General features: G+C 39.8%; 1 pseudogene; it reads right to left on the reverse strand.

Moving 5' to 3' along the window:
- Positions 1–1,572: 1,572 nt before the first annotated feature.
- LOC145087568 (pentatricopeptide repeat-containing protein At2g22410, mitochondrial pseudogene) lies at positions 1,573–4,159 on the reverse strand (annotated as a pseudogene).
- Positions 4,160–10,346: the final 6,187 nt, after the last annotated feature.

Here is a 10,346-nt window from a genome sequence, read left to right on the forward strand (position 1 = left end):
TATAGGGATTGTATCTTATCTATACTAAGAATTATATATATATATATATATATATATATATATATATATATATCATTACCTAATATATAAAAGATTGCATAGAATAATTATACTACTCGCTAATGCTGATAGACGTGATACGTTGGCGTTGTCGACATGTAGACGTTGACGCTAACAGATAGCATGTAGAGTTGTTGACTCATCAAATCATAAGATATGACCTTACATCTTTGAAACCAGATACAAATCTATTTTCAAAACGTCTCAATAATTAATGACTTTATAGTAAAAAAAATATTAGGACAAATTGAAGAGTATCATGTTACTTCAGATGCGTTACACACAACTTATAAAATCTTGTTTCGTATTCATAAATATGACACGTAGTATGAGTACATATATCATACATGACGTAGTATTGATTTTGCTTGATTTTAAAAACAGGGGGTCGTTGGAGTATAAAGACAAAAGGTAGAGGTGAATATGAAGGTATTTCTGTAATTTTAGGCAAATTGAGGGGTAGTAAGTGTGTAATATACGTGGCAAGCCATTTTAAACCACATAGCCACGGTGCGAGGGCAAGAGGTGAGCACGTGGAAGAATGAAGAGCAAAGTGGCACGAAACAACTGACACTCGATCTCGATGCTGTCTCAGCTCCCCAATTACCAATTTACGTTTATACCCTATAGTTCATCCAGTCACTTTTTCTCTTTATATCGAAACGACAAATTTAATAGAAATAAGGAACAATAAACAAATGTATATAAAAACAAAAGCATTTATTTAAGAAATGAACAATTTCCTCCCCTGCCACACAAAGAAAAGCGGACCAAATTCAAACAAGTAGAAACAATGCCGTGGCTGCATGCGTAGACTAAAGTCAAAGTGGTCATACTGGATCCTTGAGAGATGTTGCAATTGTCAAAAGATTATAGATTGATTGTTCGAGCATTCTCAGGTTAATTAGTGGTCATCACGATAAATCGAGTAAAAAAATAAAATACACTTCAAGGCTTTAGATGTATCAAATATTAAATCATACACATTTTTATAGAGTTAATTTCATACCTTAACCATTACAGATTTCTAATATAATTTCACACCCTAACCGATCAGAAGATGCTTTCCTCATTAAGTCGTATATAAATAAAGTATCTGAATAAGTAATGACCTCTTTTTAGACAAAAATTGTTATACCATCATATATAGTTTATTATATATGATTGAATCCATACAACAACTTAGGAAGCTTCCCTAAAACATACATTATAATTAAATCCATTCCACTATCCGCTATCCACATTCCACATTAGGTTCACGAAAATTTGAATAATATATAAAAAAAATACGAGAAGAAATCATGTGCAGCCTGCAAAAAAAAGCTGTATCAAGCAGGCTCCACTACCTACCACCCATCTTCATTTTGCATCAATTTTTTTTTTTTTTTTTTTTTGTGAAAATAATTGAGAAATCTGAAGATCGATCTACACATACACCAACAGATTCCAAAACTGACTGGATTTCAAAAATTTCAATCAGTCGCACATTCATCAGTCCACCAAACAACCGGCAACACAACAAGCACTGACTAGGATTATATTTAAGAAATACCCATGTAACATGTTGGTCGTATATAAATGTGTTTATACAACTGTTGTTGTCTGAAAATCTGCAACAAGATTGATCTCCTTCATCTACATATGCCTCCCTAATAATTCATCGACATGATCTGGACTGGTCAAACTTATACATCAAATCATAATCATCATCCACACGTATGTTTGCTTCATGATTAAACAAATGTCAATGATGAATGTGCTACAGAAAACTTTAGTTGTCCTTCTTCTGTGATGTTGGTTGTTGATTATAAAACTGATTATTCATTCCATATGTTTTTCTTTTTTTACTTTTTAATCTTACCACTTGTCTAAATTAAACAAATTTGTTCAATCCCTGATGATTTCAAATGATCTGTTAATTGATCTAGCAACTCATGCACGTCGTTTGACAACTCATTTCTATGATCATCAACCATAAACTCATATGAAACTCCATTAACTTCAATAAAGCTAACACCTTTACTTTTCTTGATACCATGATCCTTCATTAGTTTCCTTATGTTCTTTACATCTTTCCATCTTCTAGCTTCACAAAACATGTTTGATACAAGAACATAAAGTCCTGAAGTATATGGTTCTAACTCCAATACTTGTTTTAAAACTTGCTTCCCAAGTTGAAGATTTCCATGGATTCTACAAGCCCCAAGTAAGGCGCCCCAAATTACAACATCAGGCTTCATTGGCATTGATTTTATTAACTTTATGGCATCTGGAAATAGTCCTAATCTCCCAAAAAGATCAATCATGCATGCATAGTGTTCGATTTCATGTTGTACATTATACATAGGAATCATTCTTTCAAAGTAATATTTACCTGTTTCTGTTAAACCACTGTGACAACAAGCAGAAAGCAACCCCATGAATGTGATCTCATCAGGGTTTATTCCATTCTCACAAACTTTCATACTTTCAAAAAGTTCAACTGCTTCAAAACCATGTCCATGTAAAGCAAGTGCTCCAATCATGACATTCCAAGAAACAAGATTCTTTTCTGGGATCTTTAGAAAGATACTCAAAGAAGTTTCTAACATCCCACATTTAGCATACATGTCTATCAACGAATTGAACAATGTGACACTTGGCGTTACGTGGTTGGATAATATATAAGTATGGATGTTCTTCCCCTTTTCCAGATCACCAAGTTGAGAACAAGCTGATAGGACACTAACTAGAGTTGACTCATCAGGAGTTAGTCCTACATTCAAAATGTCATCAAAAAGACCTAAAACTTCATTATAACAACCTTTTTGTAAATAGCATGAAATCATTGAGTTCCAAGAAACCACATTTTTAACTGGCATTTGATAAAAAAGATTCTTGGCTGAGTCTAGTAGACTGTGTTTAGTATATGCAGTGACCATAGATGTCCATGAAACAACATTTTTGTCACACATTCGATCAAAGAATGTTTGAGCTGAATGGAGATCTCCACATTTTGAATACATGTCCACAATAGCATTTTGGACATAAATATCAATGTGGGACTTTGTAGTCACGATATATGAATGTAAAGATCTTCCCAATACTCCATGTGAGCTCTGTGAACAAACAGAAAGTAGGCTAACAAATGTGAAGTCATCAGGCTTCACATCTAGTTCCCTCATCTTTCTAAACAATAAAAAGGCCTCCTTGCAATACCCCATCTTGGAGTACCCACCAATCATTGTATTCCATGAAACCAAACTCTTATCAACCATATCATCAAACACCTTTCTTGAATCCCTAAGGGAGTCACAACTACAATATACACTAATCAACCCGTTTTGCACATAAACATGAGACTGGAATCCCAGCTTGATAATACGGACATGCACTAGAACCCCATCTAATAATCTAGATAGCAATGCGCACACTTTAAGAACAAAAGGGTATGTGAATTCGTTTGGTGAAATGCCAACACGAATCATTTGATGGTAGAGGTGTAGAGCTTTTATAGGGTTGTCACTATTGACGTAACCCCTGATCAAACTATTGTACATGTATCGATTTGGTTGTGGCAAATGGTCGAACACAAGCTGTGCATACTGTAGATCGGTTGTTTCCGACACAGCACAGAAAGAAATCAACTTGCTAACCGTAAGCGTTTCTTGATGGAGTCCATGAAGGATGATTTGCGCATGAATTAGTTTTAGTTTCCTCATTGATTGACATTTCTCAAGGAGGTGGTGTAGGGTTTGGTGAGCAGGGGAGACGAAAATGTTGGCTAAGGAAGTGGTGGTGGTGGTGGTGGTGGGAGAAGAAGAGAAAAGGGAGAGTGATTTGCTATGGCGGGAGACAACAGTTAAATGTTTGATAGAAGTGAACATTGATCATTTACAAAAAGGAAATCGCTACGAGGTCTCTGCACGTTGGGCTAAAATTTCACATTGTTTTGAACTTTGTAGGGCCTGACTTACAGTTACTGTAACGATGAGAGGATGTATGATATATCATCATCTATGTATGTGGTATTATATGTTTATCGAATTAAAGTTTATGTGTAATGAAAGTTCAAATGAAGAGTAGAACCTGTATGTAACGGCAGTTTAAATGAAACGAGGAAAACCTGTGGAAATAGGAAACTGTTCTGTCCAAAATCTAAAATCCCAAAACTATATTATTGGCCCTTGTGGATATATAAATTTTTTAGGTTAAGATTGAAAAATGGATATATAAATTTTTTAGGTTAAGATTGAAAAATGGATATATAAATTTTTTAGTAATTTACATTTTTGGCCCTTGTGGTTATGAATTTTTTTGAATAACTTCATAACTATTAAGTGTAACATTAATCGTTCCTAAAACATTATTTCTTTTCATGTGTTTGGTCCGTATATTTCTTTTCATGCATTTGGTCCTTAAGATTAAGATTAACACAGTTTAATTTTGAGTAAAACACGTGAAATTACTATTGTACCCCTACTTTCATATTTAATTGTTTATTTAAATTTATTATATATATTTTTAATAATAAAAACATGTAACCATTAAATACTCATTTTCCTTCTCCTCCCCGCATCTCATCTCCTATTTGTTGAGTAATCTAAAGCCATCCCCAATGGGGATTCCATGGAGAGTTTAATGAGGCAAAATGTGGTGATGTGGCGTTCAATGAATAAAAGATGCATTGTGGGATGAGTTTAATGAATGTCAGCATCGGACCCTGTAACACCTGGTTTCTAGTACGTATTTAAATTCAAGTAATTTCATGTTTTGCTCTGGGACTCGGCGAGTTGGAGGCCCAACTCGTTGAGTAGAGTTGATTTTGATCGGGAAGTTTAGTAACTTACTCGACGAGTCGGGGGACCGACTCGACGAGTAGGAGCTGTTCGGATGAAACCCTAATATTTAGGGTTTGCACCCTATTTAAACAACTTATCTCGTCCCAAACCAGCCTCCATCGTCCCTCTCACTTCCAGAAGACCCTAACTCGAAACCCTAGCCTTGTTGAGTGATTCTTGAGCCATTTGTGCATTTTTGGTGGTTGTGAAGCTTGAGAAGGAAGAAGGATCTTGGGAGTTCAAGTTGAAGCTAGTAGATCCAGAGGTTGTGTTTCATTTCCAGCTCATTTGAGGTAAAAGCTTCAACCTTGACTTTCCATTTGTTAGATCCTCTTTAGGGCTTGAATCTTGTCATTTTGGGGCATTTCTAAGTTACCTTCGGGTTTGGGTCATTATGTAGAGAAATAACTTCAGATCTGGAACCTATGAGGGTTCTTATGGCATAAAGGTGCGAACTTTACTGCCATGAGAGCCCAGTGCATCTTGAAGACTCCATTTTAGGGCCTTTTGAGCTAAATGGCCCATGTATGAACGCAAAGTTTGTAACTTTACGTGTATTATGGACCCTAGGAGGTCAGATCTATGATTTAAATGCTTTGAGACCCACTGAAATCGATTGTATAGTTTTGGACAAAGAGGGACTCGACGATTTGTTCATGGGACTCGGTGAGTCGGGTTGTATTTCCCATCAAATCCTTCTGTTGATGGACCAAATGCCAAGATAGAAGAACACTCGGTTTTCTAGGCTCAGTAGGTACCTTGAAATCATGGAACATGGCGAGCGTATGAGCGGATTCGGCGAGTTCAAGGCAATGTCCCAACCACATGAAGACGGACTCGACGAGTTCAAGGGGAACTCGGCGATTCATAGACTGAACTCCTTCATATGGATGAAGATGAACTCGATGAGTTCAAGGATGAACTCGACGAGTCGGTTGAAGAAGGTCCGATGTGTTGTTGAAGACAAACTTGTCGAGCTCTTGCTAGACTTGACGGGTAGGGATGAAAGTTGTAGCTTTTCGTGGACGAGGGGACTCGACGAGTTGGTGAACCAACTCGGCGAGTCTAGTCAACCATATGTTGACTTTGACCAGGGTTTTGACCTTGACTTTGACTTGGAATTTAGTGACCCTTGTAAGGGTTATAAGTATGAAATGGTAATGTAGAAAGGATTTTGTGTAGGGATTGAGGAGTCGAGAAGAGTCGATTTTCACACCAAGGACAGTGCAGACACTACACGACATCGAGGTAAGTTACCTTCCAGTAGAGGTGGGTCTACGGCCACAATGACGGCCCACCAGCATGAGTTGTCTTTAGATGATTGTCTTTGTGATAATTGTCTAGGTTTGCTACTACCTGATGTGTCTTATGTGCCAATATGATATGTTATATGCAATAGTGGTAGTAAGAGGGGAATAGTCCCCCGATTCGGTTGTTAGGACCGAAGGATAGGTCGGACGCCCCAGATATGTCTGGCAGCTTGATTATGAACAGTCCACGTGTCGGTTGAGATAGACCGGTGGGTAGGCAGGCACCCCAGAATGGCCTGACACGGGTAGGTCAGCACCCCAGAATGGCTTGACATGGGTAGGTCAGCACCCCAGAATGGCTTGACATGGGTAGATCGGGCACCTCAAAATTACCTGGCAGTATGTATGATTGTATGGTATGTGGTATGATTGGGGAACTCACTAAGCTTTGTGCTTATGGTTTTCAGTTTTGGTTTTAGGTACCTCTTCGTCAAAGGGGAAGGAGTCGGCAGGGTAGCAACACATTGCACACACATGATTCCGCATTTGAGATTTCTGGGATTGTACTCTGACATTATTACTATTTGATGATATGGTTTTGAGACATGTAACTATGGTTTATGAATTCATATGATATCAGTAATATTCTCCTCAAACAAATTTTATAAGCAATATAATTAAAACAAAAATTTTTGGTCTCGATTTTTGGGATGTTACAAGTTGGTATCAGAGTCTTGGTTTGAGGGATTCGGGCACACCTTCGGGGGTGTCTGGACTCAAATCGAGGGCTTGAAAGATTTTTACAAGAAAAATAGTTTTCTAAAATTTAAAAATAAGGAGTTTGGAGAAAGAACAAGGTGTGTGATGCGTGCGACCGGCCGAGCTCAAGTAAGTTTTTCCCCAAGATACCCATACATGATATGTTATGTTATATGATATGATTATGAGAACTGCAAGCTAGACTAGGGCTAAGGATCTAGGGAGGATGCCTTGTATGCCTGTTATGTGATTATGAGAATTGCATGCTAAATTAGGGCTAAGGGTCTAAGAAGGATGCCTTATATGCCTATTGTATGAGCTTATTGAGCTATATGCTAGGGATGGTTAGTCAGCAGTAAGATAGCCTGATTAGGTTATTCTTGGTTATGGTTACTCAATACCCGAATGTTGCTTGCTTTGTGCTTACAAGGTTTCTAGCTAGCTTTAACTAACTAGTAAGCAAATATGTAATAGTATTCACAAGCTAGTTAAGGAAGGGTGGTAAGGACTCCTTGTGCAGCTGAAGGCGGAGAGTAGGTCGGAGAGTGCCCTAGGAAAAGCCTAGGATGAGATTAGCTTGGAAAGCATTATTAGTAGAAGGGACTTGGTGAAGTCGAAGCCATCCCTGAGGAAAGTACGGATAGATGTGGAAGGTAGTATGGGCCCGTACTACTAGAAGTAGAGGATCCGTACTCGAATCAAGGAGGGCTAAGAAAGAACCATGGAACTTGGAGAGTGTGTGAGACCTCTCGAGAGTATGTATGACCCTGACGCTTATGTGTTTTATTTCAATATGGCGATTATGCGACATGGAGCAGGAGGTTCAGGGTCTGGATCAGGATCAAGGTCAGGCTCGGGTGCGGGCTTTGAGCAGGTTAATGATGGGCTACGCGAGTTCATCACGTCTGAGATCACGAGAGGCATCTTTGAGGCGACCCGAGTCATTTTCGGGTCGATCAAGGAGGGGATTATTGAGCTGATTGAGGATCGCCTCCGGACATTTAGGAGTGACTTGGCATCCAGCCAGTCGGGTACACGTACAATGTCCTTCAAGGACTTCAGGGGGAGTGGTGCGCCAGACTTTCACGGGGTAAAGGACCCCATTGCTGCCAGGAGATGGATCGCAGACATTGAGTCTGCGCAGTTGACGAGCTTCTGCCCGGAGAGGTTAAATGTTTGCTTTGATGCAGGTTGTTTGAGAGACAGAGCTAAGGATTAGTGGGAGTCGGTTGGTGACTCACTGGTAGCCCCAACCATCGAGGCTATGACTTGGTCAGTCTTTGTGAACAGGTTAAGGGCTGAGTTTACGCCAACTGTTGAGCTTTAGTAGCTTCCCAATGAGCTTCTTGATATGAGACAGACTACGGAGACAGTGGCGGAGATCACCGCCAAGTTCCAAGAGAGGGCTTTGTCGGTACCTCAGTATGTGGGGGATGAGGAGATGCGGAAGACCCGCTATCATGACATGTTGAGGGCTAACATTCGAGAGCATGTCAGCTACTCAGCCTGCCCGACCATGGAGTCCATGATTGCCAGGGCGAGGGAGAGGGAGATTGATTTGGAGCACCTCAGGAAGAGGAAGGCAGAGGCGGAGCAGGTTACTGAGGTTTCGGGGAAGAAACCCAAGGGATCCAACACTAGGTCGAAGGGTCAGCCAGGCCATAGCCACTGCAGGAAATACGGCAGGCCGCATGAGGGAGCTTGTAGAGCGGGATCATCGGGCTGCTACAAGTACGGCAAGACGGGGCACTTTGGCAGGGATTGTACTGCCTCTGCCCTCACTGTTCAAACATCAAAACTGATTTGCTTTCATTACAATCAGAGGGGCCATAAAAAGGCCAACTGCCCTAGGTTGACAACAGCAGCATCAACTCTAGTGGTGGCGCCAACTCCAACGACTGCACGGGTTACGGATGGCCAGAAGGTCAAGTCAGAGGCTCCAATGGTGAGGAGCCGAGCTTTCCAGTTGACAGCCAATAAGGCACGTGACGGGCATGGTTTGTTCTCTCTAACTTTATTATATGTCGCTTGTGATATTGATGTGTTATGTTGTATGTTTTGTTTAGGATCGTTCCATGTGAACGGTATCCCAGTTCAAGTGTTGTTTGATTCGGGTGCTACTCAATCATTTGTCTCTCTTGCGCTTAGCAAGAGGTTCCCTAAGTCTTCGGGAATGTTAGATTGCCCTATAGAGGTCGAGATTGCGGATGAACGATCAGTGCGAGCATCAGAGGTTTTCAGGGATTGTGTTTTGAGGTTGTTCGAGGAGCGCTACTTGGTAGACTTGGTTCCCATACCATTGCAGGGGAACAAGGTTATTATAGGCATGGATTGGTTGAACCCCAATGGGGCAGTAATCGAATGCGCGCAACAGTAGGTCTAGGTCAGGACCCCAAGTGGTAGTGATTCAGGGCGAGAGGCCACATTGTGGACCAACTTTATGTTCAGCAGCGAGAGCTAGGCGCTATCTCCAGCAGGGGTGCGCAGGGTATGTCGCCTATGTCTTGGATACCCGGGAGACGGGTGAGGCGACGGTGAGTGACGTGCCGGTGGTACGAGAGTACACGGATGTATTTCCAGAGGAGCTTCCTGGGATACCTCCGGAGAGGCAGGTAGAGTTCAGGATCGACCTAGTCCCTGGTGCGGCTCCGATAGCCAAGGCACCGTATTGGTTGGCTCCTCATGAGATGCAGGAGTGACTTGACTTTACCATCTTCAAGATCATTCAACTATTTTGGGCAGCTTTGCTTCTAATGCCCCTTCAATTAATATTAGAAACAAATGGACTCATTGGGTTCAATATGAGAAGCAATATTAGAATCAGTATTTCTCTTTACCATACAATAAAACAGTTTGACCATGGCTGATCCCTTTTGATTGGGAAGATAAATCTTTTCTAGATTACCAATATTAACATTGTCAATATCCATGGAACTCTTAGGATTAGACCCTATAAGTATTTCTGCTTCAATTGTGTTGTTAAGCATTTTTGTTTCAACAACTATCAACATACGGGTCAGATCAATTAGGGTCATGTCGAGATTCCTCATATGAAAGTTCTTAACAAACTGATCATATGACTTTGGAAACAACAGAAGAACCATACTTTTAATCTTTCATGTCATATCAAACTCATTCGGCTAACGACCCTCCACCACACAAAGAAGCGATAGGTGAAAATGACATCCATTCAACGGTCATTTTATAGGTCGTTTCTTTATACCTCTCTTAGAGTGTGGCTTCATGAATGAGACATACTATTGATTCAACTGGCTTTTAGTTATACATATAGTATTTAAACATTTTATATTTGTATAGGGTGTATTTTAAAATTTTAAAAACACAAGGTTTAAATATTAATTATCTGAATTAAACATTTAATTAATTAATCTATAAACCAATTATGGATTTAATATTTATCTTTTAATTAATCATTTAATTAAATGTATTATTAAAA

This window comes from Lactuca serriola, chromosome 2 (genome assembly GCF_051521515.1).
Source record: "Lactuca serriola cultivar US96UC23 chromosome 2, Lser_US96UC23_V15, whole genome shotgun sequence".
Taxonomy (NCBI): Eukaryota; Viridiplantae; Streptophyta; class Magnoliopsida; order Asterales; family Asteraceae; genus Lactuca; species Lactuca serriola.